At 36.9% G+C, this 25,240-nt stretch overlaps 1 non-coding gene and 1 pseudogene across 1 annotated transcript; one reads left to right on the plus strand and one right to left on the minus strand.

Annotated features, from left to right (window-relative positions):
• The first annotated feature begins 4,876 nt into the window (after positions 1-4,876).
• On the plus strand, positions 4,877-22,521 carry LOC121150814 (annotated as a pseudogene).
• Positions 5,912-6,016, minus strand: LOC121150958. Its single transcript, XR_005883062.1, has one exon. It is a non-coding gene; the product is annotated as a U6 spliceosomal RNA (small nuclear RNA).
• Positions 22,522-25,240: the final 2,719 nt, after the last annotated feature.

Raw genomic sequence — 25,240 nt, forward strand, 5'->3', positions numbered from 1 at the left:
GCCTTTATGAGACTTTCAAAAAATACTGATTCCTTGGAGCCCAAGCCAAGGAACTCAGAGCATCCAGTAATAGAATTTAAACACTTGCATATTGCCAAAGCTTTCTGAATGGTTCTTGTTTCTACTGGCATTTGACAACAATTGTTCTAAAGACTTAATTACATAAAAGTCTTTATCATGAAATTTTTTGTTTATGGATGTTATACCTTGTGATTTTCTATTTGGGGTCATTTAGTCAACCACCTATTCCAGATTGCAAATTTCCTTCCAGACAAACCTATATTCAGCAATTACAGAGCATGAATGATTCTCAGAACACAGTAAGAACTCAAGAAATGACAAACAAGTGGTAAACAGCATTCCAAGCAGAGGCCTACTAGACGTCTGAAATGGCAGTGATTTAACAGAGCCTTCTAAGAGAGGCCTGTCTTTCACTTTATCCTCAGTTGAGAAATGCAAAGCAGCTACTTGTACAGGTGAGCTGCTGAGCTATCTGAATAAGAGGACAATGGGAATGCAATGGAACACAAATATGTAACAGCACAGAGAGAGGTGAGAGGATGACCCCTTTGCAAGGGAAAGAATGATCATGAAAGCAGCAGTAGAGCCCACATGCCCAAGTCCTTACCCAGGCACCTCTCTGTGGAGATGAATACAGTCACAAGCAGCTGGCAGCGCAGCAAGCAGAGCTCCTTGCAGGTTCACCGTTCCCTGGCTTATACCATACCTGAACGCTGAGAGCCAGAACAGGGCTGGAGAGAGGCTCCTTGTCGAGAGGAACATCATTGCCACACTCCGTGCCATGCTAAGAGACAGGAACTTTGCCCATCTTGTTTCTGGAGATTCCAAGGACATCCCTGCATTCTAGCAAGTCAGAGCAAGCTCCACAGGTCCAACAGGGCCTAATAGGGGGACCTCACAGAGTTCTGATTCTCAGGAGAGAGTAGGAACAGGGCTGCTGAGAGATCCAGCATTACGGTAATACATTAGAGCCTCCATAGGACACCTCATACCAGAACAGAGGACAGAGCAAATTGATTCAACTATCCCAGCCAAGTGTGGGCAGTGAAAATCTGAGCAAGTGGAGACGCTAAGGTGGACTAAGCCAGACAGTAGATTCTGAAGAGATTTCATCATGCTTGGAATGGTGAAATTGGCAGCAATTCAGAACTGTTGAACTATCAAAACCACTTGAGCAGGATCCTCAGAGCATGCCCCACATCGGGGACTCTGGGATGGTTGGGAGCTCCACTTCCCAACCAGATCCCGGCTTGTGGCCCGGGAAAGCAGTCCAGGACGGCCCAAAGATTTGGGACCCTGCACCCGTGTGGAAGACCTGGAAGAAGCTCCTGGCTCTTGGCTTCAGATTGGCTCAGCTCCAGCCACTTAGGCCACTTGGGCAGTGAATCATCGGATGGAAGATCGTCCTCTCTGTCTCTCCTCCTCTCTGTATATCCGCCTTTCCAACAAAAATAAATAAATCTTTAAAAAATGAAAAGCTATACAGATGGCACTGCTTTCAATAAGTCCATGGGTGGCAAGGAGGCAGTTTCAGGCAGGACATATTCCTAAATAATTGGGCATCTTCCTGCTCTCTTCCACCCCCTGGGTATGCAATGTCCCCCTGAGAACTTCCTGGCTGGGATGTTGATTAGTCAGTAAACAAAAACCCACAAGTGAATCAAATCAGTATGAAACTGTGATTTCCAAAATGAGTAAAACTACTGGAACAGGCACTGTGGTTAATCCACTTTCACAGAAAGATTATTCCTCTGGCTACTCCGCTTTCAAAAAACTTCTGTCATTTCTTTTCTGATTATGTGTCTCTCCTCTTCAAGTTGCCACACTGGCTGCAGTAACTCTGGTGGGGTACTCTGTACAATTTACATCATGATGGGTACAGCTTGCTGGTACTATGTGCTCATTCTAAACAGTGAATCAACCTGTTCACCCTGGCACAGTGGAGGGCTATGGTAATGAATCACATCCCAGGTGGCTCCACTGTTCACATGCTCAGTAGCCATGAGTGCTAAACAATGCCTTTATCTAGTGCTACTACAGAACCCTGTCCCTCCCAAATACAGTGGACAGAGCTCTCTCCCCACCTAGTGCATGCCCTTGGGTCCATGTTTATGCTTTATGTATCCCAGTTACCCCAGCAACTCCTTACTCACTGAGACTTAGAAATGGGTCCTCCATGTCACACTTAACACTTACTACCTGCCACATATTCTACCCTAATTTCTTCTCTCTACTGAAGCCCAGCAGAGAGTTCAGGATTCCAGCTATTTCTGCAAAACGTGCACATTTGCAGTATTGTTGCTAACTTGCTGCGTTGCTCAGACCTGACGTTTCTGCACCCAACTCGGACCAGCAAGCAGCTCATAGATCATGTCCAAAGTAGCATTCCTGTGCTTACAGAGCCAAACTCATTCTCAGAAACCCAGCCAGCTTCTCTGTGAGCATCTATGGAACCTGCCTCCAACACACGGCATTAATGTGAGTCTTGGAGCTGGACATCAGTTACATTTTACTGGCTCCTCAAACCAGCAGTGACTGCCAATGCCAGTATCTGTCTTGGATACTGCCTGAGAGTCTTTGTGCTAGGTACATGCAGAGCAGCCACAAGACTGTCCCCAGTGTCTCCGAAGTTCTTCAAGCCACCTCTCCTTGAAGAACAGCAGGACCCCTGCATGGGTGATTTCACCGAACATACTGAGGCACAAGAATACCCTAGATGCCCACCATGGCCACCAACATCTACAGCCAGTAATGGCATAGGGAGACAATACTACAAATTCTAACTTAGAGCTAAAGCAGTCTATTAAGTAAATATCCAGAGGCACATCTCTGCGGAAAAGCCTTCGATTACATAAATCACTCTTTAAAAATGATAAAAAGAATTTTTGCAGATGTGCAACATCCATATAGAAACACAAGAAATATGAATAATCAAGCAGAAGAGCTCACTAAAATAAACACAATTAATGCAGTAATTTCAGACTTTAAAGGAAGGTAAATTGACAAGATATTAGAGAAATAATTCAAAAAGATTAAGTTATTTTTAAAACAAACAATACAATGCAGAAAAGCACTGAAATGAGTTAAGAAATCAGTCATGTGACATGGATTTGAGATTCAGAAAAAAGATACTGGAAAATTACAGTGGAAAGTCTCAAGAACAAAAATTAGAAACAGAAAAAAAATTATTTATGCTCTAAAAGACAGGTCCTTCAAAATCTGTCAATCAGGTTTTCTAGAAAGATAAATCAAAAAGAACAACGAAAGTGCCTGGGATTTCCAGAATATCTTCAAATGACTCAACATACCAGTCTTGGAAATCCCTGTAAGACTGATGGGTAAAGTAGTTCAGAAATCCCAGTCAATGAAATAACAGCTAAGGGGCAACGTGGTGGTTCAACTGGATAATTTCTCTCTCTGCAAGTACCACAGACCCATAACTACATCAGTCATATTCCGGCTGTTCCACTTCCAATCTAGCTAATTTGCTTAGGGCTGCAGAAAGCAGCAGGGATTGCCCAAGTCCTTGAGACCCTGCTCCATAGTGGCAGCCCCAAAAGAGGCTCCACGCTCATAGACAGGGATCTGCTCAGCTCCAGCCTTTGCCACCATCTGGGGAGTGAAATAGCAGATGGAAGATCTTTCTATGTCTCCTTCTGTTAGTAAATGCAACTTTCCTGGAGCAAAAGAAAGGGAAGAAAAGAAGGAGGGAGAGAGAGAAAGAAAGAAGCCAAAACCTTCCCCAATTTGAAGAAAGACATTGACATTCAAATGTAAAATCCCAAATAGACAGGTTCAGAAAATATCCTCACTATAAAACATGTATTTAAGCTTTCAAAAATAACAAAAGACATTGAGTATACATCCCTACTTCCTATTAAAAGGCAAACAGGGCTGGGCACGGTAGCCAAGCAGCTAAAGTTCTCACCTTGCACATGCCAAGATAGCATATGTGCACCATTTCTAATCCTGACAGCCCCGCTTCCCCTCCAGCTCCCTGCTTGTGACCTGGGAAAGCAGTGGATGACAGCCCAAAGCCTTTGGACCCTGGACCCACATGGGATACCCAGAAGAAGCTCCTGGCTTCAAATGGCTCATCTCTGGCCATTGTGATCACTTGCAGAGTAAATCAGCTGATGAAAGATCTTCCTGTGTCTCTCCTTTTCTCCGTATATCTGACTTTGCAATAAAAGATAAATAAATCTTTGGGGAAAAAAACGGAGGACTGCCAATGAAACAGTTAAAAATACCATAACAATAGGATGGATATTAGACTGTCCATACCTGCAATGCCATGACACACTGAAATAGCATAATAAAGTGCTTTATTACTGTGAGTATATGCTGGAAAAGGGTTTGAGAGAAAAACATAGAAGGGAAGGGGAAGGGAGAAATCACTATAATTATAAAACAATGGCAATAATAATAATAATAAAGTGAGGAGGAAAGTCACAAAAGGATAAAAAATGGAATATCCTAAAATTTTTAACGGAAGGCACGAGGTCACTATTCAAGGAATTCCCATCGAATTGACATCAGATTTCTCAACAGGAACAGGACAGCAGAGAAGGGAGAAAAGTAGTTCAAGTTCAAAAAAATAAACAGCTCCCAATCCAGAGTATTTTACACAGCAAAGCTCTCATTCATAAATGAAAGTGAAGACTTAACAAGCCAATCAAAAAATAAAACAATTCATCAGCACCAGACCTAGCCTTACAAATGATATTTATGAGTTTACAACATACAGAAACAAAAAAAAAAGACGATCAACAACAAAAAAGGTGTAGAAAACTCACTAGTAAAAACCAAAAGAATATTTAGAAAAAAAGAATAGAAATTTTTGTACCAAAGTGACATGACCAAGTCATTGTTTACCTTTCATAATCTGAATGTCAATGAAAGAAATTCCTACAATGAAATCATGCACATTGCCTATCGGAAACACTTCAGCAGTAAAGACACATACAGCATGAAGGTTAAAGGTCAGAAAACATATTCTATGCAAATTGAAACCAAAAATGAGCAAAGGCATCTCCATCGTATCAAATAAAATGTATTTCATGATAAAAACTGTGAAAAAGAAACAAAGAATATCTCTATGTAATGCTCAAGAAATCGACTCAACAACATTATATGACTAATGTAAATGTATAAGCATCTATTATTAATGACTCTAGTGGGAGACATAAGCTTCAACATGATAGTACTGGAGAACATTAACATTCTACCTTATCAATGGACACCTCAAGTACACACACACACAAAATCAAGAAATAAAGCTAGTGAGCACTCCAGACCAGATAAACTTAATGGACATCTACAGAATGTTCTATTACACAACTGCAGAACACACACTGTTTTCATCCGCACATGAAACCTATTGCAGGATGGGACCTACATGATGTCATAAAACAATTCTTAATAATTTCAAAAAATGAAATCATATCATGTATCTTTTCTAGCCACAATAGAATGAATGGAAGTTACTAACAAAATTCACTCTAGAAATTATATATAAATTTCAGGCTGAAAAACGTTTTCATATATGAACAGTGGATCATAGAATAATCAAAAGGAAAATTAAAAATTCCCCTTAAACTGATGAAAATGAAAGTACAATATATCAAAATTTGTATCAAAAACAAGCAGTGCTAGGAGGAAACCTGATAGCAATAAGTACCTAATAAAAAATGGAAAACTGTTCAACAACGTAGCAATGCATACCAGGGACCTAGAATAGCACAAACAAATCTAACCTCAAATGAGAGGCAAAACTTCATGAAAGACATTTTATTTATAAATTCCATGTATTTCACATTACAAATTTAGGAGCACATTGTTATTCGCTACTCTACTCTTGGTCACCTGTGTTTTCTCCCACCTTCTTCCTTCCTTATTATTATTTTTTTAATTTTTGTTTGTCAGCCTTATGCAGATACCATGATAATCTTCTCTGTCTCATTCCAAATTTAGTATGCAGCCTGCTGAAGCAAGCACTATTTTTTTTAATTTCTAAAATGACATATTTAATTCACAATTACAAGCTAAAAATCCTTTAGGTAAAGACTTTAACACGTAGCATGGAGAAAAGAGACCACTGTTACTCAGGAGTATAGAAAAGGCTGTAAACAATAATTAAATCTCAGGATGGCAATCTAGTTTATATGCATTACATCTTGTGTATTATTTACCACAGACTAGAGAAAACATAAAACACTTGTATTTATTTGTCTTTCAGGAACTGATTTACTTTACTAAGCATAATGTTTCCAGATACATTAATTTTGTTGCATAAGACAGAATTTCATTCTTTTTTTATATCTAAGCACTTTCCATAGCATACATAGACCATGTTTTCTTTATTCAGTCATCAGCTGATGGACATCTAGGTGAAGTGAGCTGTTATAAACATAGGAATACAGATGATTCTTCTATGTGCTGATTTCATATCTGTTGGGTAAATTCAAAGGAGTGGGTTGTCTGAGTAAGATGGCAAATCTATTTTCAGATTTATGAGGAATATTGATACTATCTTTCATAATGGTTGTGCTGGTTTATACACCTGCAAATGGTTTGTTGGTAAAAATGGAGCAGGAAAGGATTTCAGAAAAATTATTATGTATAGAATAAACAAAATGTTATTTCCTTTTGAATGTTTTCTATACTAATCTTAACTTTGTGTGATTTATCCTTTGAATGATATGATTCTAGAACATCACATTTTACTGTTGTATTTCAATTGCATATCTATTTCATTTTGTATCGATTAACTTTCACTGCTAACTTAGTGACATAAAACAAACACAATTCAATATTTCCCACATATTTATGTGTTCTTTTACAGTTGTGTTCTGGGATGATTTTACTGAGGGATTGATGATCCAGCTAGACCTCACTCGCATGCCACACTAGAATGCCGGATTAGCTTCAAACTTTCTATGCATTCTTTAATCTTCCTGGAAATTAGACAGTTTTTTCATTTGAACTTATCAGATTCCCAGCAATGACAAGGAATGAGTTCCAGGGAACAAGAACTTTCAAATTTTTGCTTGAGTTGTGTTTTCTACTGATGCATTTGCCCAAGCAAGTTCTATCGATAAGCTCTGATTCAATGGACGGATAAGTAACATCTACCACTGGAGAAAATCCATGGAGAAACATTGCAGAAAGGTGGAGACACAGGAACCTGAACACAATTTTAGCAATGTACCACATCGTCAGGTCCACCTTAACCATTATTGTCATCTTCCATTTGGGCACATTTTCTTGACCTTTCTTACTCTGGAACTTAGGAATCTGCCACAATCAAGCACTAACCAAAATGCTAGAGTAAGTGGAAATTGTCCCCTGAATAGGTAACTCCTGTAATTTTGCCTGGAATTTTCTTTTTTTTAAAGATTTATTTATCTTTACTATAAAGTCAGAAATACAAAGAGGAGGAGAGACAGAGAGGAAAGATCTTCCAACCGATGATTCACTTCCCAAGTGACCGCAATGGCCGGTGCTGCGCCAATCCAAAGCCAGGAGCCAAGAACCTCCTCCAGGTCTCCCATATGGGTTCAGGGTCCCAAGGCTTTGCGCCATCCTCGACTGCTTTCCCAGGCCACAAGCAGAGAGCTGGATGGGAAGAATGGCTGCCGGGATTAGAATCGACGCCCATATGGGATCCTAGAGCATTCAAGGCGAGGACTTTAGCTGCTAGGCCACTGCGCCAAGCCTGCCAATTATTTTCCATGAGGATGCAAGTCTATTGCCTTCTCCAGCATCTTTTTATATATGTGATCTTCATCATCTACCAGGCAGGCAAGTGAGTTAACAATGAAATTCCTTGATTGTTTGCTGCCAAGTAATCCAAATTTCTTTAATTCATTTACCTACTCAAATTAATCAATCCTGAAATTTCCTGCTTTGAGGACTTAATTCTTCACATGTATGTAATTTCCAGCATATTTTGATGATGTAATACTGGTAAGCACATACAGCAGTCAATTCAGCATTTTGTAGCATATTAACTTTATCGTACTGGGTTCCATTATTGATTTTAATTATATAATTTTTCCTTTTTCTTCCCATTTGTATGGTCTATATACATTACTTACAGTTGCTTCAGATTGGTCATTCTTTCTGGGAGAAAAATCCACAAGGGATGCTCAGAACAGGTGCATGGTACTTGACCAGCTTCATCATTTTATGCTAGTTTGACCAATGGCACTTGATGTTGGAGCACCAGCCTACAGATGTATGTGCAAGAATTGGAAAATTGCCTCTCTTGGACTACAAGAATTAATGGATTTTTTAAAAACACACTTTTGCTCTTGTGTGAGAATTTTTTTTCAGTCAATGTGAAACCACAGGGTAGTAAACTTGAAAACATTGCTAGCGTTAAAACTTTCCAAGGAGTAGGAGAGAAATCAGGGTCCTTCAGCCCTAATATTACCATAATGTTGGTCATATTACTCTGTCAACGAAAGAGCAAGGAATGGAATTGTTATTGTCCTGAAAAGCCTGCAATAACAAATCTTTATGCCCTTAAAGAGGCACTTAGAGGAACTGGAGAACATCCAGAGAAAAGCAATTAGGGAAAAAAATTAATGCTAGGAGTTTTCAGAGGAGTTAAGGCTACTTAACCTAGAGGGGAAAATAAGTCTGAGAGGGTTCTACATTAATGAATTTAAATTATAAAGTATGTGTTCTGCAGCTGGTCTCCAACTCTACAGAGCTCTGAACAAGAGAAAAAATAATTTTGACAGGCCACATGGGCTTTATCAGTGAAATGTAACTCCCCACAATCTTGACTCTAAAGATGCATCAAAATCTTGACTCTAAGTATGCATCAAACAATTCAAAAAATCAATTTTCAGTCCTGTGGCACATAATTCTGCTCCAATGATGAAACCTGGACTCTATTTCTTCATTTATTGATGAAAATTGCTTAGCCTGTCTTACATGTGTTAGAACACAAAGAAGTATACTCCTTTTCCCTGGCTTCCCCTTAATCTAGGTCATCTTCTTCACCTCAGCTCTTTGCTTGCACCCACTGGTTTGTGATCACATACAGGTAAAGCATTTCTGTGAGTTTCGAGTAAAACAGTTTCAGGAGCATGTGCCTGGATATTCCAATAAAAGTATTCAAATAAGTATTTGGCCTATGGGCGTATTAGAATTTATGATCCTAAGAAAAAAAATACAGAGTCTTTGTTTTCTTCTTCCTGAAATGCTAAACAGCATAATTATACTGCCTTGTGTCTTTGTTAGCTTAATCTAATTAATTTGAAACCATGGACTTTTGAAAATGAAACAAAACGTCAATTCCTTGTCCAGAAAGGTGGTTTATAATTCAGAACAGATCTTACAGTTGGTGCTGGTTAGTAGGAAAGTTGAGTGACAGTTTGAGTAAACTTTGGTGTATCCATCACTTCTCCTTTAGCCTGAGTTTCTAAGGAATGAAAATACAGACTATAAGAATGCTATTCAAAAATTTTTAGGTTATAAGAAGGTCACAACTCTGAAAACATGTCATATCTTGTTTTGTGTTGTATGTATGCATAAAAAACCTTCTAATTTCCAATGAATGCACTCCATAGAAAAATACTTGAATCCAGATATAAACTAAAGGAAGATATTTGAAAATATTCCAGGCCAGGACTTATTTTACTATGAAAAATTTTATCCCTCTTTCACCAACTCTATGGAAACTTGATATGATTAACATATTACTATATAACATGGAATCATGGGTTAATGAAAATATGTCTTTGATTGTTTTCAATTTATTCTTCAGTAGTATCAAAAAATATACATGCTTTGGGGAAAGAAATATTAACATATTTATTTAAAACAGGTAACAAATTTTATTATTATTTGAAAATCAAGGCAGATAACTATTTTTATTAAACTTATGTTTATAAAATTTCTTTCAAGTGATCATAAGAAATAATACGGTCAATATTATTTGAGAATGTGAACACGACGGAGGGACAGTCCTTGCCCCCAGGTAACTTGCAATCGGACAGAAGAGATACAAACATTCCAAAATCAAAACTTCACTACACAAACAAGAGTTTAATTAAAAGCTGTGTATTTGAATACAACATTGCAAATGGCTAAAGCAGACTTACAGGGAAAAATAAATGTCAGAAGAAGGAGACTACAACACTTCACAAAATGCAAATTTGATGGTCATTTGTATGTCCAGGCCAACTGGGTCCAGGTAACTCAGCAATGTTTTCCTAGGATTGGCTTAATTCTCAAGCAGGCTTTATAATGTGGAACAAAACGACCATTACTAATCATCACTCTCATTCTAGAATATTATAAACCTCAGAGATAAGCAACAAGACTATACTGGTGGCATTAATGCATATATCCAATTAAAAAGTATTCACTGTATGTTAAGTATTGAACATTTCTCCAGCTATAAAGTATACTTCAGAGACTAGACAAAGCTGTATCCCAGTGATGAAAACATACACTAAACAGAGAAAATTTAGTGTGTTTATGATAAGAACTAGAAAGAAAACTACAGCAGAGTAAGGCATAGAAAGTGACTCACCAGTCCAGATTCTGTCAGTTATCTATCTTTAAAGTGTTTGGTGGAGCAGCATGCATAGAAATGCCATAATAGTTCTCATCCTGGAAAAGACTATAGAATAAACATCTCTCCCAAGAATAACTCAGATATTCTTATCATAAGAATCCTTGCTTTTCAATTGACAAAACTAAGAGAAATACACTGGGCTATGGAAGGCAGTGTAAAATTTCCTAAGAGGCGTAAGAGTTTTGGTAGGTTAACGAAAGTTATGATCCTATTTTGAATACTGTATGTAAACTAGGCCATGTCACATGGCTAGTATTCGAGACAAATATTTGGGAAGGACAAAGTGTGAGGGTAAGGATACATTAATCAAAACACTTTTGTGTTTTTATGGCTGTGTATGCAGTAGCAGTTATCACAAAACAACAGTTAAGATGTAGTAACATACAGAAAGGATTTGAAATACTAACTGAAGATTCAAGAGAGCTGATATCCATCTTTAAAAAGATTAAATTTGAAGCAGTACATCTAATTGGCACAAAGAGTAGCAGATAAAGTAGAAATATGGATTGGGAATCTATTATGATGTTCCAGGTAGAGGATATCAGGCTCTGATTTGCAATTGTCAAGATTAGGGAAAATACCATCAAACGTCTTGTGTTTTGTTTTGTTTTGTTTTGTTTTGTTTTGTTTTGTTTTGTTTCGTTTTGCTTTGCTTTGTTTGTTTCGTTTTGTTTTATTTGAATTTGCATCAGGTCACTGTGTGGAATTCCTTTAACAGAGCAGAAATGGGGACTGATTTGGGCAAAGGAGTTGGTAGAGAATTAACACCAGTTATTGATTCACAAGCTTTGACAAAAGCCACATGAAGCACAGGAATCTTATCAGCCTTCAAAGATCAAATTTTCCTAGGAGGCTTCTCATTTCTAACTACACACTGGCACTGTCATTCAAGTTTCACAATTTTAAACCCTACCTATCTGTGAATTCAAATCATGTCTCCACCCGTGATGGCACACTAGTATACCCAGCTAACTTATCTATAATTCCTGAGCTCATGGAGGTCCTTAAAATTGCTTCCCAGAACTCAGTTCTTCATCTTGCCTCCAAGCAACTCTTACAGTTCTCATCAAATATTGGCAACTCCATATTCCAGTTGTTGATACCAAAAATATTCATAATTCATATTATTTTTCCTTCTCTTACATAATATACATAATTCATTATCACTTACACCTATTGCATAGCCTGTTCTGGGTATTTAATATAAATTGATTTATGTAATGTGTGATCTTTGTCTTATACTTAAGATGATGTTTTCAATATCATATAACATGTACCAACATATCATTAATTTTTATAATTCAATATTTCATTACATTGATATGATACTTTTCATGTATTGATAAACATTTATTATTTGTAAGTGTTTCTATTGAGATTAGTGTTCCTGTGAATATTCATCCAGTATTTTTTTGTTTGAGCTCTTCCATTCTTTAGAGTATACAACTTTGGTTCATATGGTAGCTTTAAATTTTGAAGAATTTTCAAACTTATCACACTGGCTAAAATTTAACATTCCCATCGTGCATATACAAATATACTAATACCTCACAGATTTTCTGGTATTTGTTATTTTCCTCTTATTTTATAACCATATTAGTAACCTGTTGGGGTGAGGTAGTATCCCATTGTGATTTTTTTTTTACTTAAATTTCGCTAACAACTAATAATGCTGAGTATGTTTTTGGTTGCTTCTTGATTATTTCCATATTTCTTTTGGAAATAAATCTATTCAAGTCCTTAACTTAGTTGTTAAACTTTCTGTTTACTTTGAGTTGTAAGATTTTTTTTTATTCTGCACAATAGACCCTATTAAACATGATAACATCAAATACATTCCTATTATTTAAGCTGTCTTTTCACTTTCATAATACATCCCCCAGGTGTATATATATACATACATATACATACAAACGCATTTATTTTCTTTAGTTGGTACTTCCAGTGTTATGTGTAAGAATTCTTTGCCAAATCCAAGATTGTGATGATTGATATTTTCTTATGTTTAAGACTTTTAACATTTCATTCTCATTGTATGAGTTAATTTTTGTAGATAGTGAAATTAGGTGTAAGAATAGTGTATGTTGCAAATAAACCATTTGTGGCTCATATTAGAACTCAAGTTCCACTATGACTCCAAATTGTTTTGGTCCCTTCTCTTGCTAGCATTACCAAGAGCAAGCAGATGTGCTAGAAGCACAGCTGTTGTGAAACTAAAAAATTTATTGACCAAAGAATGCTGCAAAAGAAATAACTTCCTACATTAATATATGACTACTTCTATCTTTATTCCTCTCTAATAAAAAATGTATTCCACCACAGTTTTGTAACATCTCATGAAACTGTAACTCACTTTATACTTCCTCTGTCACAAATGAGATAATTAAATTTTCTTCAAGTTTCTTCTTTGTAATTTGATTTAAAATTCAGAGAAAATGTGATACTTAAAAAATTGCATCAAATTACGTAATAATCACTTTGGATCATAAAGTTCTCTAGAAGGATCAACTAGTCAACAATCAAATTAAGAAATTTATTTATTAAGAAATTAGGTACTATTCTGGGTGCTTGTTGAAAAAAGTATATAGGTGGCTCATTTTGGAGAAGATGGGCATAAAATATTAAGCTTTTAACATTAGAAAGGAAAAATACACAACACAGCACACAAAAACGTTGCTATTATACTACCCAGAAGAGGCAAAACCCAAGAGCTGCTAACAAGAGAATTACTACTGCCAACAGCTGCCCCTCGGTCACACTGGCTCCCTCTCCTGTGGACACCCAGGAACACTCCTCTATCTGATCTCTGCTCTCCTGTCCTTCTAAGTCTCCTCATACTTTTTTTCCTTTCTGCTCCGTCAGGGTTCTGAGTATTCTTCAACTCCGCTTGGGTCCATGGAGTTCATTCTCTGGAAGAGTGAGGTCAAGGGAAAAAACTTCCATATTCTGATGAGAGAAAAAACAAGTGTCCGTCCTAGGCCAACATTCGTGGATATAATTTGCAATATAACAAGCATTTTGTAGCTGAGACTGAGATCCCTCTGTCACTGCAGTGCCAAAATACTCTTTTATTTTCCACAATTTCCCAAATTAAACAAGAATAAATAAATTAACTCTATTATCTTGTTTGTGGATGGCCCCACGGCCTCAAAACGAGGTGAATATGTGACTTTTTCCAGAAACTTCAGGTGAGGTATCAGAGAATTTCATTTGTCATCATAATTCAACACGTAGTACTACTAATGTCAACTTCAACAAATATAAATCTAAAAAAAGTTATTTAACCCAAACTAGAGCTGACAAGCTGGGGACATAAGTCAAGAAAGCTGTATCCGTGTAGCTTAGTCCGTACCAGCCCTAATTCATTGGTTGAAATACAGTTTAAATATTCCCTAGGGCTAATCTAAGAAACACAGTTATTGCAGATTTTTCTTACAAGGCAACAAGAAGCAAAAGGTGAAACCAAAATCTTACCAAATGATTTCAACCTTTAAAATTATTCATAAAATCTTAATTAGCATTTAATATAAATATCAATGAAAGATCTCAGTTACCATTTTCTGTGAAAAACCCAAAAGTAATTTTTGCTCATCTTGATTAAAAAAAAAAACTCACTGAATAGATGAAAAACCACGTGGGCTCCTACTTTCTGCCCACGATGGAGTCATGTAACACACTCAGCAAGCAAAATGGAGTCTGCCTCAGAACAATAAAACTGATCTCTGTCTAATCTGAAGGCACTACATACTCAACATCCAAATGCCTGGAAAATTGATGAATACAAGTAAAGAACTCCAACTGCATAAATCAGTGAACTTCCATGGTAGTCCATATTCCATCATTAAGTAAACAAAAGCAGCATATAGATTTTAATCAAACTAGATTACTTCCAGCTCTGAAGAGTCTTGTTCACTTCTAAACTCAAATATCACTCTTTCTACACTTTGCAGACATTTGGCTTTATAAGTAGGTGCACATATGTGCATGAAGTGAAGCAATCACACACACACACACACAAATATGAAGTGAAAATTAGAGTGAATGCAGCATAGCTTTCTTTCAAAGTTGTACCTAACTTTATTGTGAGGGAAATGCTGGAAGGAAAAAATATCCACAATCTAGATCTTAACCAAATCATAGTAATTGTGTCCTCTGGTCATAATTACCCATTTCTGGTAAATCTGCAGACAGTTGAAACTTTTAACTACTTTTCAGGGCACTTCTTTTTCTTCCAAAATGGCATCTGATTGTAAGGAGAAAACAACCAGCACTCATCCCTGAAGAACAGTCTGCTCCATGTTCATTTCTGTGTCTCATTCTACCTGCCTGGTGCGCGCAAAGACCTCTGAGTCACTGGCTTCAATGCTGGAATGACTGCAGTTTCATTCACAGTCTGGACTCCTTACAGAAAGCAATTGTGCTGCCTTCCTGAAAAAAGCCCTGCTGTGCAAGACTCCTTTTCTCATGCCCCAACTGGAGCTATGTAGAAATATCATTACATTTTAGAACAACATGTAATATTTCTGCACTTTTGAAAGTATTTTTATTTGCCATGATGCAGTTTTGCGGATACAGGGATTCCCTCTTACTCTCCCCTCTCCCCTTTCTTCCTCACCATATTCCCCTCCAATCATTTCCCCCCATATTGTTACAGTAGTGTAGTCCTTTAGTAACAGTTACAAATTTAACATGCTGCTATCTAGGTGTATCATGGCAATATAGTTATAGACAAAGGCAGAAGATCTAGTGTCATATTGTCAAGGTATATTTAACTGTTTCACTATTGGGTCATCCTTTTTGTTTCAGAATAGAGATGCCTACTGCAACATTGCTCTCTGCTTTGCTAGTCGCCAGTATACAGTTCATCTATAAGAATATATGCATATAGTTATTCACCTATCAGTCTATTTATTTTTAATTCTACACCATTGAGATATACAGCATACAATCACTAAAGCAGGTAGTCATGTCTCTTCCTCCACACACTTCCTCCATGTATGGGGGCCACCAGCACCTCTCCTCCAGTTCCTTGTACAGTATGATATTATCTTCCATAACTCATGCAAAGCAGAAGACTGATGGCATCCATCTCACGCCACTTTTTGCCTGCACATTCCCACAGCCATTTCTGCTCTATGACCAGCAGGTAGTCCAAGAAGAGCCTTACATAATGCTAAGCGTACGACTGAAACACACTGTGACTTGACCAATAGCCCGTAGAGTTGTATCACACACAGATATACACAGAAACCTATGGTGCATGTCTTCCACCTAGAGTTCATAAGAACAAAACAGGCACAGAATCTTACAGCCTCTGAACTGTACCTTAAATGTATATTGATTTCACATTCTAAAGCCAAGGCAAAAAAAAAGTTGTGAAGTTGTTTAATGTTTGTGTTTCCCACTCACACAACAGAAAGCTTTTATTGGTGCTACCTAAGAACTTCTACATCGTAACTTACAACCTCCACACTTATAATTTGTAAGAAGACACTAAAATATTCAAGTTTTGTACCTATTGTACAAAGACAAACTTTTGGAATTTAAAAGACCATTTTTCTTTCTCAGTAGAGCTTGTTTTTTTAATACTCTTGTCTCCTTAACACAACAAAATTATCTTTGCAACTGAAGTCCAAATAATGACTTCTTTGTTTTCTCTCAGTGGCCCATGTGTTTCTGGGACAGAGGAAGTACAAGGCTAAAAAAAAAAGACATTGAAGAAAGATTTTTTAAATTAGGTAAAAAACATAGTTTATTCTTAAAATTATTATATTATATTATATTATATTATATTATATTATATTATATTATATTATATTATATTATATTATATTATTAGACTTTGAGTTTCTTAAGGATGGGGTCCAAAACAAATTTAGGATGATACTACCTAACTCACATGCATGAGTACCTTGATTAGTACTTGAGTGGTTAATGGTTTCACATCATGTTTCTCTGTATCTCATCAGTATTTATTCTAAAACTCTTCTCTCAAATATCACGTCCTAACAAATCATTCTCAAATCACTTGAAGCCCCCCAAATCTCTTCTGATCCTGAACACAATATTCATTTACATAGCACATTTTGGTTTTAGACACATTCAATATTTTTTATGTACTTATTACTTGTGTGCTGTAGTTCAACTCTCCCAACCACATACAGATCATGTACTAGTCATATGACCTTGATACCTTATTCTGCCTGTAACTCATTGTTTCATTATATAAAATGGGATCATTGTAATGCCTGTCACAGAATATTGTTTAAAAGAGTTATTAAGATAATATGTATAATACAACTAGGGCAATATTATTTATTATAGGTTATAGTAAATTTTGACATTAGGTATTGTTTTATGAAAGAATAAATGGCTCCAAAACCATTAGAACTATAGTGGTGTTTTCCAATATTATACCTAGTAAGTCTTTTCAAAGTCTCCAAGAAACTGCTCTTTTATAAGTCATTCTGAGTCTATTCTACACAAAATGATAAAATTCAAACATTTTTTCTCTGAAATCAAATGAGATTTACTTCTATAAAGCACAGAGTTTGATAACCAATTCTTCACCCTCTTCTTCTGTTGCCCCCCACCATAACTTTTCTGGCTTCAAATGTTAATGGCTCTGTTAATGACCATATATGTTATCCTCTTCAGAGGACTTTCTAGAATAATGAGGTAATAACAAGTTGGCTGACTTGATGGGGATTGTGGAACAGGTTTCAAAAGACATTGTGATACAGAAAGTTTTAGTAAGTCAAGAAGGCCTTATGGCTGATCCTCCACCAGAGCACACCGATGCTTGCTCATGAAGTCAGTTCAGCCTAAGTTGCTTTTTAACATGAGAAATTAGCTCAAAATAAACTGAAATATTACGCTTAATCTAAAATGCAACACAAGCTCTGTACTAGCTATTGCATTCAATACACAGAAGCTCCAAAAATGTACGGATTTTACCTAGGTACCATAAAAAGTTGATGTAGGCCATCAGGTTTTGCACAATTTACTGTATTTCTCACATATAGAGGAGAAAGCCTGCATTTCTGTGAAGGTAGATGGAGATTAAATGCAAAACATACTTACAATCCTAGATCTGTTTGAACCAGCAGTGCCACAGTTATTTTGCCACACAAGAAAATAAAAGAAAAAAAACTATTGCCATCTTGTGAATCCAGTTAGACTTAACAGAGCAGTGGTGAATCTGGCACCTTGGCCTACATAGCCTTCTTCACAGCAAGGCACATTGAGTGCAGGGAGATCCTGTCCCCCAGAACCTAGACGTAGAAGTCTCCACTCCCTCAGACTTGTGCCTATTTCTTCCAACTCCCACTCCCCACCTTCCTCTTGCCACTCAGGGTGTCACTTTCTGCACCTGGATCCTGCACAGACTTCCTTACAGACTCCCTGTCAGAGTTCCTGTGACTCTGGCCCAGTTGGCTCACGCTTGGTCATAACTGTGAATTCTCCTGGTTCTGAGCTCAGGAACGTGTCTGCCTTCACCATGACTGCAGGTTAAAAATTGCTCCTGCATATGTAGGCTCACATGGGCAATGACTGACATCCCACCCAGCTCAGCATCAGGACCAGGTGGCTGTCCTGGGTATCTGTCTTGGCCTACTGCAAACCTAGTTGTCACAGAGCTAATCAGCAAACAGAAGACAACTTCGTAGCACTCTTCCCCTCTGTCACTCAGCCATTCAAGTAAATGTGTGAAGAAACCATTTAAAAAGCAAAACTTCAAAAGTTCTTAAAACTAATGAAAGTAGAAACACAACATACAGAAACTTCCAAGATACAGAAAAAGCAATACAAGGGGAGAAGCTGTTAACAGTAAGCACCTTCATTTTAAAAATCCAATAAACAACCTAACAATACTTTCAAAGACTTAGAAGAATAAGAACAAACCAAGGACAAAATGTGTACAAGGAAAAATTATTAAAAAATTGGAGCAGAACGAAATAAAGCAGAAACAAGCAAAACAATACAAAAGAATAATGAAATTAAGAGTTTGGTTCTTTGAAAATATAAACAAATTGTTAAGTCCTTAGTTACAGTTACTAAGACAAAAGGATAGAATGTTTTAAATAATAAAATCAGAGTTAGAAAAGAACATATTATAACTGATACCTCAGAAATATTGAAGATCATTCGCAGCTACTAACAATGATGTGCCACCAAGTTAACAAAAAAAAAAAAAAAAACAAACAAAGAAAAAGAAATAAATCTAAAAGCATAGGTAAATTTCTGGGTACATGTAGTTTACCAAATCAGACTTATGGAGACTTTGAAAACCACATCAATAACAAGAAACAATATTGAATCAGACAGAAAATGTCTCCCTAGAATAAAAAGCTCAGGACCAAATGTCTTCACTGTCAAATTCTACTAGACTTTTATTGAAGAACCAATTTCGATTCTTCTCAAATGAGTTCAGAAAGTTTATTGAAAGGGAATTTTTCCAAACTCAATCTAAAAGATCACCACTACATTCATTCCAAAGCCAAAGACTTTATACTAAGGCTGCAAAAAGATTTGCTTCCATATGTACAAATGAATAAATACAACACATGACATCCACAAAATACAAGTTAAACACCGCACAGTATTATTAGTAGATGTAGAAATTTTGTTTGCTAAATTCCACACTTATCGATGTTAAAAATCATTTTTGAACAAATGAGACATAGAAGAAACACACTTCAACATCACGAATCATAATGAAAGCTATGTATGATAAACCCCAAGCCAACAGGAGTGAGAAGCATGCGGCCCAGAGGCCATGTAGGACTGCAAAACCATTTGTGCAGGCTTACCAATGCAATCACAAATGAAACCTGGAATTCAGGTAATCTACAGAAGGCCAAGTTTTCTGTTGATAATTTTGTATGGCCTGTAATTGATATAAAATTCCAAGTATCTCTTGACAGAAAAGTTTTCCCACCCCCTGTAAAATATTTCTTGGGGAAAATCCAAAAGCATTTCCTGTAAATACATCCAGAAAACCATTTCCATTCTCACTGATGTTATTCAAGAGGAATTTTTAGAATCAGCAATGAGGCCAGAGAAAGAAATAAAAGTCTTAAACATAGACAAGGATAAAATCCAGTTACTCCTACTTGCAGATGATATCATAATGCATAGAAAGTCCATCCAGAGACTATTAGAACTAATAAATAAATTCAGTACACCAGGACACCATGGCGTTTGAATGCTTGTGAGTGGGGCCCCAATTGGAATGCCAAGGGACACGTTAGGCTACCGGGTTTGTCGCTCAGCACCGGGATACCATGAGGCAGAAGTACTTAAAAGATTATGGCAGGACCCGAGCGGTGGCCTAGCCACTAAAGTCCTCACCTTGCACATGCCAGGATCCCATCTGAGCACCGATTCTATTCCTGGCAGCCTGCTTCCTATCCAGCTCCCTGCTCGTGGACTGGGAAGCAGTCGAGAATGGCTCAAAGCCTTGGGACCCTGCACCTGCGTGGGTGACCTGGAAGAGCTCCTGGCTCCTGGCTTCGGATTGGCACAGCTCCAGCAGTTTCAGTCGCTTTGGGGAGTGAATTATCAGATGGAAGATCTGCCTCTCTGTCACTTCTCCTCTCTGTATATCTGAATTTCTAATAAAAATAAAATGAATAAAAAGGAGGGAAGGAAGGAAGGGAGGGAGGGAAGAAAGGGGAGGAAGAAAGAAAGAAAGAAAGAGAGAGAGAGAAAGAAAGAAAGAAAGAAAGAAAGAAAGAAAGAAAGAAAGAAAGAAAAGAAAGAAAGAAAGAAAGAAAGAAAGAAAGAAAGAAAGAAAGAAAGAAAGAAAGAAAGAAAGAAAGAAAGAAAGAAAGAAAGGAAAGAAAGAAAAGAAAGAAAGAATGGAAGGAAGAAAAAGAAGAGAAAATTATGACACCTGAGAACTACAATGTAAAAAAAGGAACTTCTGTAATAATATTGAGGATTATGTCCCTGATCATTCTAGAAAAAAAAGATTTGTAATTTCACTAATAAGAATATAAAGGAGATTTCCCATCCAAGTACTAACCAGGCCCGACCCTGCTTAGCTTCCGAGATCAGACGAGATCGGGCGCGTTCAGGGTGGTATGGCCGTAGACACCCCTCTCTTTGGACCAACTACACGAGATGGAAAATGCCCGAGTCCTTCCACAAAGGAACCAACGACATCAGAACAACGACTAAGAATCACGATTGGTCATCAGAACCAGAAGATCAATAAACTTCCGGCGGGACGGTGGCGGAGGAATCCTCTCCAGTCCTTGCCTAGTTTCAGCTCTGGGCCTCCACCCCCTATAAAGACCAACAAGGTTCCTCCTAAACCCCCCTCCCCCCCTACACACACACACAATTTCACACACACTCATATACACACACTAATAGGATGAGATAACTAAAGAACAATAAGGATAGGTCATCAAGGACTTACTCATATACTATTAGATGGAACATAAAGAACAAGTACCCACTAGCAAGGTATGAGAGATTTCTCTGCAACACCCCCCAAAATTGTTACACACCTCAATTGAGGAGGTGACATTGAAATAGTGGTAGAAGGTAATCAAGAACTTACATGTAATTTTTACAAATTGTCTACTCAACACTATGTCAGACATCTAATGTTCGCCTGGATTTAACCTGTAACTTATGCTGGGTTGAATGTTACTTTTCTGAACCTGTCACTGATACTGTCTAAACCCAGAGGTGTGGAAGAATTGAACTTTTTTTTTTTTTTTTATTTTAACGTATTGTTCACTTAACACTATACCAATTAACCCATAACATTGTATATCGACGCTGATGTTTTGTTGGGGGTTTTAACTTACCGGAACTTTACACTGTTGGCTCTACCCTCAGACCAGAGAAGGTCTCCCCAAGAGGCCACTGAACTTATCTGGACAATAGGACGCTGGACTTTATGCTGGGTACATGCCCACAATGCAGGAATTTCAACGGAACTTGAACTGTGGTTATGCAACAAGATGGAGCAATCCACTATGGGAGGAGGGGTGTGGGAGGGGCGGGGGGACTCCCCAATGCTTATAAAACTGTTTCACATAATACAATGTTAATAAAATTTATTAAAAAAAAAAAGAATATAAAGGAGGTTAAGAAATCTCTCAAACAGTCAGCTGCTTGCATAAATAGAACAGCTGGACAGGCTGTGAAAAGCCCAAACTAGGTAAGGTGATCTATCGCAGAAAAATTCATCAGCCCTTTACAGATCCTCGTTACAGGAAAAAAAAAAAAAAGTCCCTAGCAGTGGGGCTGTGTGACATGCTAATAAAGGCAATGAACTGGCTTGTGCAGGCCACTTGTCTGAAAAGTTACTTCATGATAGTCCAACATACTTGATTAATTCCAGCGACTCTGATTCTTCACAGACTGTAAGGCCATCATCAAAATATAGTGGGTTCTTTTCTGAGGTTACTCAGAACCATGACACAATGGCCCAAGTTTTGTCCAGCAGGAATTTGAGATTAAATATACCCTTAACTTTTTGGAGGAAGAGAAGTGTAAGTGAGCTTGTAGCCTATTTAGCAAGGATAGAAGATCTCAGAGTTGTAGAATACCTTCCTGTGCTTACCAGTAATATACAGGAAGAAAAACAGTACATCTCACCTGGCTGCTGTGTGGACTTGTTCTTAGTAAAGTCATTACTTAAAAGCAGATTTGAAGAATACGTAAGAGTTGGCTTAAACTGGGTCCAAGCAGTCACAAAACGCTGGTGGTCAGAACTGTCATCCAACTCAGAAGTCACAAACGATGGGAGTATACAAATGTTAAAACCACAATTAAGTGGATTACGGGAACAGGAAAAGCATCTTACTTTGGTTCCAGGATATACTTGTAGTATAGCTAAGGATATAGATGCTTATTCATTGAAAGATTTCCACTACTGAAGAGCAGGTCGTTTCTCAAGACACTCTGGGACTATATGATTTCCAGAAATGAGTCTCCTTTTGAGAACTGTATACTATGGAGGAAATCAAAATATTTTTTTTTTCTTTTAGGAAACCACGTAATGAAACATTGAAGTGGAATAGTATCCAAAAAGAGCAGCCTCGGCTTTGATGGGGTGACGGTACACTATGAAGATTGTTCGACCTGGCTGCAGTTGGGATCTGTAGGGTTGTTTGAAAACATTGTTTAAGAACTATTGGGTCTTAGTGCAATCACTCACACATAAGAATATAATTTAGACTCTGGAAAAGTAAGACAAGACTTATTACTAGAAAATACAACGACCAATATTAGTGGGTTTTTTTAAAGATTGTTTTATAAAGAAAAACTTAAATGTGTGTAGTTATTTTCTGTTAAAAAGACTTTAAAAGTGAAAATATCGAATCAAATAATCAATGTTAAATTTTTTGTTCATACTGAAAAAAATTCAGCACACCTATAGGACATAAAATCAACACGTTAAAATCAGTAACATTCTTATACACTGATAATCAACTCACTGAGATTCAAATTTTTAATAACAATCTCAAGGGCTTATATTTCGTGATGTAACAGGAAAGCCGGTGGTACAGGCATCCCATATAGGTACCGCTTTGAGTTTTAGCTTCTTCACTTCAAACACAACTTCTAGCTAATATGCCTGAGGAAACAGTAGAGTATGGTGCTCAGTGTAAGGCCTCAACCAGGAAACTATCAGAAAAAAAAAAAAAAAGAAGAGCACTTTAAGACATTGGAATAGGAGTGACTTTTTGGGTAAGACAAATATGCACAGGCAACAAATCTAAAAGCAAACAGATTATATATAACTAATAAGCTTATGCATAGCAAAGCAATCAACAGAGCAACAAAGGAATGAGAGACAATACTTGCTGATTATTCTTTTGAGTAAAGATTAATATAATATCTAAGGAATTCAAAATACTTAAAAGCAAGTAACAACCAATCAGTTCAGTTAATTGAGTTAAGGATCAGAACAGACATTTTCTTAAAAAAGAAAGAATACAAACAGCTGGACAGCATATGGAAAAAAAAAAACCTTAATATCTAACCGTCAAGGAAATGCAAGTGAAAATCCCTATTTCATTTTACTCCAGTTGGAATAAACACTATCAAAAATGCTAAAGAAGATGTGAAGAAAGGGGACCAGTGGGTTCTTATAAAACTTGGCTAGGAATATAAATTGGTATGACAGTTTCTCAAGAAAAACAAATATAGATCTACCTTATGATCTAGCCATATGACATCTGGCATATATCCAAAAGAAATGAAGTCGGAATATGGAATAGATACTTGCATGTGCAGGTTAATTGCAGCACTCATCACAATAGTTGAGATGTGGGGATCAGCCTGACAATCCATTCATACATAAACAGATTAAAAGAGTGGCACACATAAAATGGAATATCCTTCTGTGTGGTACAAAAGATGAAATCTTGACATTTGTAGGAAAGTGCATGGAACTGAAGATCATTGCATTAAGTGAAAAATGTCAGATACAGTAAGATAAATATCACAAATTCTCTCCCATATACTGGTACCAAACTTTAAATTTTCATATACTTAACTATTATTTAGATTAACAATATATACAAATGTCTCTGAACTTAAGATTAATAGAGTTTGAAAAGAGTTGTGGGAGCATAGATAATGGGTTCCAAAACACAGGAAGAGTGACCATACTGGATACTGGTGGTCTACAGCATAGTAGGAAGACCATAGGTCACAAGAATGAAATGAATTCTGTGTAAAGACCTAGAAGACAGATGCCAGAAGGCTTCAAATACAAATAGGAAGGCTGGCACCTGTTATAGTTTGCTTGCTTTATATATTGACATTAAAATTAATATCAACAATGAGATTTTTATTTTTCTTTTACTAATTAATTCATTTACTTCAGAATTATTTCTTGAATACCAATTCTGGCCCAATTGTTTTTATTACTTGTTGTGGGCACAGTATCTATAAATCAATAAAGACTTAGTGTGTCTCTGGACCCAGGTGGGCTGTTTTAGCATTTATTTGTACTTACTTTACATGATGGATAAGAATGGGGAAAAAGACATGAAAACCTTTTCAGTTAAATGCCATCACTTGTAAATTCTTTCACTGGTGACTCAGTGGGAAAGTACTTTTAAGTGAATGAACAATATGGAATTCAGAGATTATTTTTCATTTCCATTTTTTTCTAAATTCCTTTTCATCCATTCTATTAAATTGTTGATAATTGACCATATTCCAAGTAGACAGGTTTGTCAGGAAGCCCAAGCCATGCCATTCATTACATGTAACACAAAATGCATCAGCTCTCAAGTATTTTGTCTACACAAAATTGAACAGCAAACAATTTAAAATTACCTGCATAATTCAACTATCTTAATTATTGATGCAGAGTGCAGATTTAATGATCATAACAAGTTTTACTTTAGAAAATCCAATAAGGTCAAGCAGAGTTTGAACACTAGATTATAAACCATGGTTCCAGGAATCCAAAATTTCAATTCTCATAACTTCATTCCCAACCATTTAAAGGAAGGATTCATTTAGTGCTAATAGTTGCAATCATTATGTTGTAAAGGCAAAGAGAAAATACCATAAACAAAGCAGGAAAATATTTTTGGTGTGTAGCGTAAATACGCAAACAATTATCTTAAAATGTAA

Source organism: Ochotona curzoniae, unplaced genomic scaffold, assembly GCF_017591425.1.
Source record: "Ochotona curzoniae isolate NIBS_2020 unplaced genomic scaffold, NIBS_Ocur_1.0 contig_2210, whole genome shotgun sequence".
NCBI classification, from domain to species: Eukaryota; Metazoa; Chordata; class Mammalia; order Lagomorpha; family Ochotonidae; genus Ochotona; species Ochotona curzoniae.